This window comes from Arachis hypogaea, chromosome 4, assembly GCF_003086295.3.
Source record: "Arachis hypogaea cultivar Tifrunner chromosome 4, arahy.Tifrunner.gnm2.J5K5, whole genome shotgun sequence".
NCBI classification, from domain to species: Eukaryota; Viridiplantae; Streptophyta; class Magnoliopsida; order Fabales; family Fabaceae; genus Arachis; species Arachis hypogaea.
Window position 1 is genome coordinate 51382359 of NC_092039.1, and position 8158 is coordinate 51390516.

Genomic DNA, 8158 nt, shown 5'->3' on the forward strand with positions numbered 1-8158 from the left:
AACGCCAGCCAGAGACCCTTTTTCTGGCGTAAAACACGGAATTGGCACCAGAACTGGAGTTAAACGCCCAAACTGGCATCCAAGCTGGCGTTTAACTCTAGAAAAGGCCTATGCACGTGTAAAGCTCAATGCTCAGCCCAAGCACACACCAAGTGGGCCTCGGAAGTGGATTTCTGCACTATCTGCACTTAGTTACTTATTTTCTGTAATCCTTAATAACTAGTTTAGTATAAATAGCACTTTTTACTATTGTATTCGGGGAGATCTTATGCTTATTTTTCACATTTGGGAGGCTGGCCATTCGGCCATGCCTAGACCTTTTTCTCTTATGTATTTTCCAACGGTGGAGTTTCTACACCTCATAGATTAAGGTGCGGAGCTCTGCTGTTCTTCATGAATTAATGCAAGTATTATTGTTTCTCTTTCAATTCACGCTTACTTCTTCTCCAAGATATACTCTCGTAGTTAATTCAGTTAAGTCAGAATGAAGGAGTGACCTGTGACAATCACCCACTATCTTCGCTACTCGCTTAGCCAAGATTCGCGTGCCTGGCAACCACAAGTAGTTTACATGATGTTCAACGTAGTCATTGGACGACAGCCGGAGTATAGTCTCTTGGGTCTCTGATCCACGGATTTTACTTGCCTTTCCTGACAACAGAGCATTCGAATCCATGAGATTAGAACCTTCGTGGTAGAGGCTAGAACCAATTGGCAGCATTCCCGAGATCCGAAAAGTCTAAACCTTGTCTGTGGTATTTCGAGTAGGATCTGGGATGGGATGACTGTGACAAGTTTCAAACTCATGAATGTTGGGGGCAATGACAATGTGCAAAAGAATAGAGAGATCCTATTCCAACACAAGTGAGAACCAACAGATGATTAGCCGTGCGGTAGCTGTGCTTGGTATTTTTCATCCGAGACGAGAGATCCGACAGTTGATTAGTCGTACAGAAACCGTACCTGGACCATTTTCATTGAGAGGACAGATGGTAGCCATTGACAACGGTGATCCACCAACATACAGCTTGCCATGGAAGGGAGCTCGCATGATTGGAGGAAGATAATAGGAAAGCAGAGGTTCAGAAGCAACAAAGCATCTCCAAACGCTTATCTGAAATTCCCACCAATGAATTACATAAGTATCTTTATTTTAATTTACGTTTTATTTATCTTTCAATTATCAAAACTCATAACCAATTGAATCCGCTTGACTAAGATTTACAGGATGACCATAGCTTGCTTCAAGCCGGCAATCTCCGTGGGATCGACCCTTACTCGTGTAAGGTTTTATTACTTGGACGACCCAATGCACTTGCTGGTTAGTTGTATCGGAGTTGTGAAAAGTGTGACCACAATTCCATGCACCAAGCTTTTGGCGCCGTTGCCGGGAATTGTTCGAGTTTGGACAACTGACGGTTCATCTTGTTGCTTAGATTAGGTAACCTTCTTTCTTGTTTCAACATTTATTTTCTTTTCAAAAAGTTTTTTTTTAAAAAAATATTTTAAACAAATTTTTTTTAATAAAATCATAAAAACAAAAAAATTATGTGTTTCTTGTTTGAGTCTTGTGTCAAATTTTAAGTTTGGTGTCAACTGCATTTTTTTAATTTAATTTTCTTAAAATTTTCGAAAATTCATGCATTATGTTCTTCATGATCTTCAAGTTGTTCTTGATGATTTTCCTTGTTTAATCTTTAATTTTTCTTGTTTTGTGTCTTTTCTTGTTTTTCTTGTGCATTTTCGAATTGTTAGTGTCCCTAGTACAAAAGTTCTTAAGTTTGGTGTCTTGCATGTCTTTCTTTTCCTAAAAATTTTCAAAAATATGTTCTTGATGTTCATCATGATCTTCAAAGTGTTCTTGGTGTTTATCTCGATATTCAAAGTGTTCTTGCATGCATTAGTTATTTTGATTTTAAATTTTTATGATTTGTTTCATTTTGTTGTTTTTCTCTCTCCTCATTAAAAATTCAAAAAAAATCTTTTCCTTATTCTTCTCATAATTTTCGAAATTTTGAGTTGACTTGGTCAAAAATTTTTAAAATTTAGTTGTTTCTTATTAGTCAACTCAAAATTTCAATTTAAAAACTGTATCTTTTCAAATATTTTTCAAAATCAATTCTTTTTCATTTTTTTTATGATTTTCGAATTTCATTCTTAAAATTTTTCAAAATCGTTTTCATTTTTCTTTTAATGTTTTCGAAAATTTTAAAACTAATTTTTCAAAATCTTTTTCTTAATTTTATTTCATATTTTCGAAAATCCTTCCTAACAATTAATGTTTTGATACAAAAATTTCAAGTTTATTACTTTCTTTTTAAGAAAAGTTCAATATTTGAATTCTTGAATCATATCTTTTAGTTTCTTGTTAGTCAAGTCATCAACTTTAATTTTAAAAATCAAATCTTTTTAATTTCTTTTTCAATTCTTTTTCAAAATAAATTTCAATCATATCTTTTTAAAATTTTAATTTCAAAATCTTTTTCTAACTTCTTATCTTTTCAAAATTTATTTTCAAATCTTTTACAACTAATTACTTGACTTGTTTGTTTTAATTTTAAAAATTTTACTATTTCTTATCTTTTTCAAAACCACCTAACTACTTTTCCGCTTCTAATTTTCGAAAATCACTAACCACTTTTTCAAAAATCTTTTTAATTAACTAATTGTTTTAGTTTTTAATTTTCTTGTATTTCTTTTTCAAATTTTCGAAACTAACTTAATTAATTAAATAAAAATAAAAATAAAAATATTTTTCTTTTCCCTCTTCTTAAAATTCGAATACTCTCTCTCATCTCTTTCTATTTATTTTATTTATTTACTAATATTTCTCTTCTACTCATCTAATAATTCAAACCCTCTCCATCTCTCTGTGTTCGAATTCTTCTTATTCTCTTCTCTACCTCATTCTTCTATTCTTCTTTTCTTTCGACACACAAAGGAATCTCTATATTGTGACATAGAGGATTCCTCTTCTCTCTTTGTTCTCTTCTTTTTTATATGAGCAGGAACAGGATTAAAGACATTCTTGTTGAAGCTGATCCTGAACCTGAAAGGACTCTGAAGAGGAAGCTAAGAGAAGCTAAAGCACAACACTCCGGAGAGGACCTTATAGCAAATTTCAAAAAAGAAGCAGACATGGCAGCTGAACCTGAGAACAATGGTGGAGATGTAAGGAAGATGCTTGGTGACTTTACTACACCAACTTCTAACTTCTATGGAAGAAGCATCTCAATTCCTGCAATTGGAGTAAACAGCTTTGAGCTTAAGCCTCAATTTGTTTCTCTAATGCAGCAGAATTGCAAGTTTTATGGACTTTCATTGGAAGATCCTCATCAGTTCTTAGCTGAATTCTTGCAAATCTGTGACACTATTAAGACCAATGGGGTTGATCTTGAGGTCTACAGAATTATGCTTTTCCCCTTTGCTGTAAGAGACAGAGTTAGGATATGGTTAGACTCACAACCTAGAGAAAGCTTGAACTCTTGGGAAAAGTTGGTCAATGCTTTCTTGGCCAAATTCTTTCCACCTCAAAAGATGAGCAAGCTTAGAGTGGAAGTTCAAACCTTCAGACAGAAGAAAGGTGAATCCCTCTATGAAGCTTGAGAAAGATACAAGCAATTGATCAGAAGGTGTCCTTCTAACATGCTTTCAGAATGGAGCATCTTATGCATATTCTATGATGGTCTGTCTAAATTGTCCAAGATGTCATTAGACCACTCTGCTGGTAGATCTCTTCATTTGAAAAAAACCCCTGCAGAAGCACAGGAACTCATTGAGATGGTTGCAAATAACCAGTTCATGTACATTTCTGAAAGAAATCCTGTGAATGCCATATTGGCTCAGAACAAAATATTGACTCAGCAAGTCAATATGATTTCTCAGAATCTGACTGGATTACAAGCTTTATCCGGTAGTACTAAAGAAGCCTCCTCTGAAGAAGAAGCTTATGACCCTGAGAATCTTACAATGGAAGAGGTAAATTACATGGGAGAATCCTATGGAAACACCTATAATCCTTCATGGAGAAATCATCCAAATTTCTTATGGAAGGATCAACAGAAGCCTCAACAAGGCTTCAATAATAATAATGGTGGGAGAAATAGGTTTGGCAATGGTAAGCCCTTTCCATCATCTTCTCAGCAACAGACAGAGAATTTTGAGTAGAGTTTCTCTGGCTTAGCAACCATAGTCTCTGATCTATCTAAGACCACTCTCAGTTTCATGACTGAAACAAGGTCCTCCATAAAAAATTTGGAGGCACAAGTGGGTCAACTGAGTAAAAAAGTTACTGAATTCCGTTATAGTACACTCCCAAGCAATATAGAAGAGAATCCAAAGAGAGAGTGCAAGTCCATCAATATATCCAAAGTGGCCGAACCTATAGAGGAGGAAGAGGCAGTGATTTCCAGTGAGGAAGACCTCAGTGGACGTCCCCTGACCACTAAGGAGTTCCCTAATGAGGAACCAAAGGAATCTGAGGCTCATACAGAGACCATAGAGATTCCACTAAACTTACTGTTGCCATTCATGAGCTCTGATGAGTATTCTTCCTCTGAAGAGGATGAAGATATTGCTGAAGAGCAAGTTGCTCGATATCTATGAGTAATCATGAAGCTGAATGCCAAGTTATTTGGTAATGAGACGTGGGAGGATGAACCTCCATTGCTCATCAATGAACTGAATGCCTTGGTTCAGTAGAAATTACCTCAGAAGAAATCGGATCCCGGAAGGTTCTTAATACCTTGTACCATAGGCACCATGACCTTTGAGAGGGCTCTGTGTGACCTGGGGTTAGGTATAAACCTCATGCCATTCTCTGTAATGGAGAAACTAGGGATCTTTGAGGTACAAGCTGCAAGAATCTCACTAGAGATGGCAGACAAATCAATGAAACAGGCTTATAGACTTGTAGAGGATGTCTTGATGAAGGTTGAAGGCCTTTACATCCCTGCTGACTTCGTAATCCCAGACACTGGGAAGGATGAGGATGAATCCATCATCTTTGGAAGACCTTTCCTAGCCACAGCAAGGGCTGTGATTGATGTGGACAGAGAGTTAGTCCTTCAATTGAATGAGGACTACCTTATATTTCAGGCTCAAGAATCTTCTTCTGTAAACATGGAAAAGAAGCATGAAAAGCTTCATCCAATTCTCTCCATATAGAGTCAAGCAAAGCCCCCACATTCAAACTCTAAGTTTGGTGTTGGGAAGCCACAATCATGCTCTGAGTGTCTGTGAAGCTCTGTAAGAGCTTACTGTCAAGCTATTGACATTAAAGAAGCGCTTATTGGGAGGCAACCCAATCTTATTTATCTATGTTATTTACTTTTTCACTTCATGTTCCATTGTTAGTTTATGTTTTCTTTAGGTTGATGATCATATGGAGTCAGAAAAATAGCTACAGAATTAAAGCGGAATAAAAAACAACATCAAGAATAGCACACCCTGGAGGACAGGGTTACTGGCGTTTAACGCCAGTAAGGATAGCAGAATGGGCGTTTAACGCCCAGTCTAGCAGTATTCTGGGCGTTTAACACCCAGTCTGGCAGCATTCTAGGCGTTAAACGCCAGAATTGGCAGATAGACTGGCGTTTAATGCCAGAAAAGGATGTCTGACTGGCGTTACATGCCAGAAAGGGGCATCAGCCTGGCGTTTAATGCCAGGAAAGGCAGCAGACTGGCGTGTAAACACCAGATAGGGCTGTCCAAGGGTGTTTAAATGCCAGAAAGGTGCATGGACCAGAATTCCTTGAAACCTCAGGATTTATGGACCTCACAGGATTCCCACCTACCCCACTCACTCTCTCTCCTCTTCACACCTTTCCATAATACTCTTCCCCAAACACCATTCACCTATCAAGTCCTACCCTCTTCCCCATAATCTCTTCACCACTCACATCCATCCACTATTATCCAAAAACCCATCATAAAACCCCACCTACCTCACCATTCAAATTTAAAACATTTCCCTCCCAAACCCAACCCTTCTTACACGAATTCCCCCTCTCTCTCTTACCCTATAAATATCCCTCCTTACCACCTTCAAATTCACACATCATAAACACTTAAACCCCCCGTTGGCCGAATTCAAAACACCCCTCTATCTCCTCCATTTCTTCTTTTTCTCCTCCTTTTCTTCTTCTTTTGCTCAAGGACGAGCAAACCTTTTAAGTTTGGTGTGGGGCAAAGATCTGCTTTTTGTTTTTCCATAACCATTAATGACACCTAAAGCCGGAGAAACCTCTAGAAAGAGGAAAGGGAAGACAGTTGCTTCCACCTTCGAGTCATGGGAGATGGAAAGATTCATCTCAAAGGTCCATCAAGACCACTTCTATGAAGTTGTGGCCAAGAAAAGGGTGATCCCCGAGGTTCCCTTCATGCTAAAAAAGAGTGAATATCCAGAGATCCGACGTAAGGTTTGGAGAAGAGGTTGGGAAGCTCTCACCAACCCCATCTAACAAGTCGGAATCTTAATGGTTTAAGAGTTCTATGATAATGCATGGATCACTAAGAACCATAATCAAAGTGTGAACCCAAACCCAAAGAATTGGCTCACAATGGTTCGGGAAAAATACTTGGATTTCAGTCCGGAAACCATGAGATTGGCATTTAACTTGACAATGATGCAAGGAGATCCTCATCCTTTCACTAGAAGGGTCAACTTTGATCAAAGATTGGACCAAGTCCTCATAGACATTGGTGTGGAAGGAGCACAATGGAAGAGATACTCAAAAGGTAAGCTGGTTCAATTGAGAAGGCTTGACCTCAAACCCGTGGTAGAGGATGGTTGGAGTTCATTTAACGCTCTATCATTCCTACTAGCAACCGGTCCGAAGTAACTGTGGATTGGGCTATTATGATCCATAGTATCATGATTGGAGAGGAAGTAGAATTTCATGAGATCATACCTCTAGAACTATACAAGGTGGCTGATAAGCCCTCTACTTTGGCAAGGTTAGCCTTTCCTCATCTCATCTGTCACCTATGCAATTCAGCCAGAATTGTCATAGAGGAAGACTTCCTCACTGAAGAGGACAAGCCCATCACTAAAAAGAGGATGGAGCAAATAAGAGAGCCCGCTCATGGACTTCAACAAGAGCATAAGGAAATTCTTCATCAAGAAATCCCTGAGATGCTGATGAGCGGATAATTTATACGCTTTTTGGCATTATTTTTAGTATGTTTTAGTTAGTTTTTATTATATTTTTAGTAGTTTTTATTTAAAATTCACTTTTCTGGACTTTACTATGAGTTTGTGTGTTTTTCTGTGATTTCAGGTATTTTCTGGCTGAAATTGAGGGACCTGAGCAAAAATCTGATTCAGAGGCTGAAAAGGACTACAGATGCTGTTGGATTCTGACCTCCCTGCACTTGAAGTGGATTTTCTGGAAAAACAGAAGCCCAATTGGCGCGCTCTCAATTGCGTTGGAAAATAGACATTCTGGGCTTTCCAGAAATATATAATAGTCCATAATTTGCCCGAGATTTGAGGGCCCAAACCGGCGTTCCAAATCAGCTCAAGACTACCCGACGTTAATCGCCGGAACTGGCACAAAAGTTGGAGTTAAACACCCAAACTGGCACAAAAGCTGGCATTTAACTCCAAGAAAAGTCTCTACACATAGAAGCTTCAATGCTCAGTGCAAGCACACACCAAGTGGGCCCGGAAGTGGATTTTTACGTCATTTACTCATATTTGTAAACCCTAAGCTACTAGTTCTCTATAAATAGGATCTTTTGCTATTGTATTATCATCTTTGGATCACTTTAGATCTTAGGATCATCTTTGGATGTCTAGTTCTTAGATCATGGGAGGCTGGCCATTCGGCCATGCCTAGACCTTGTTCTTATGTATTTTCAACGGTGGAGTTTCTACACACCATAGATTAAGGTGTGGAGCTCTGCTGTACCTCAAGTATTAATGCAATTACTATTGTTCTTCTATTCAATTCAGCTTATTCTTGTTCTAAGATATCACTTGTTCCTCAACTTGATGAATGTGATGATCCGTGACACTCATCATCATTCTCACCTATGAACGTGTGCTTGACAACCACCTCCGTTCTACCTTAGATTGAGTGGATATCTCTTGGATTCCTTAATCAAAATCTTCGTGGTATAAGCTAGAATTGATGGTGGCATTCTTGAGAATCTG

At 38.2% G+C, this 8158-nt stretch overlaps 1 non-coding gene across 1 annotated transcript; it reads right to left on the reverse strand.

Annotated features, from left to right (window-relative positions):
* Window positions 1-3543: 3543 nt before the first annotated feature.
* Window positions 3544-3651, reverse strand: LOC112799047 (small nucleolar RNA R71). Its single transcript, XR_003200635.1, has one exon. It is a non-coding gene; the product is annotated as a small nucleolar RNA R71 (small nucleolar RNA).
* Window positions 3652-8158: the final 4507 nt, after the last annotated feature.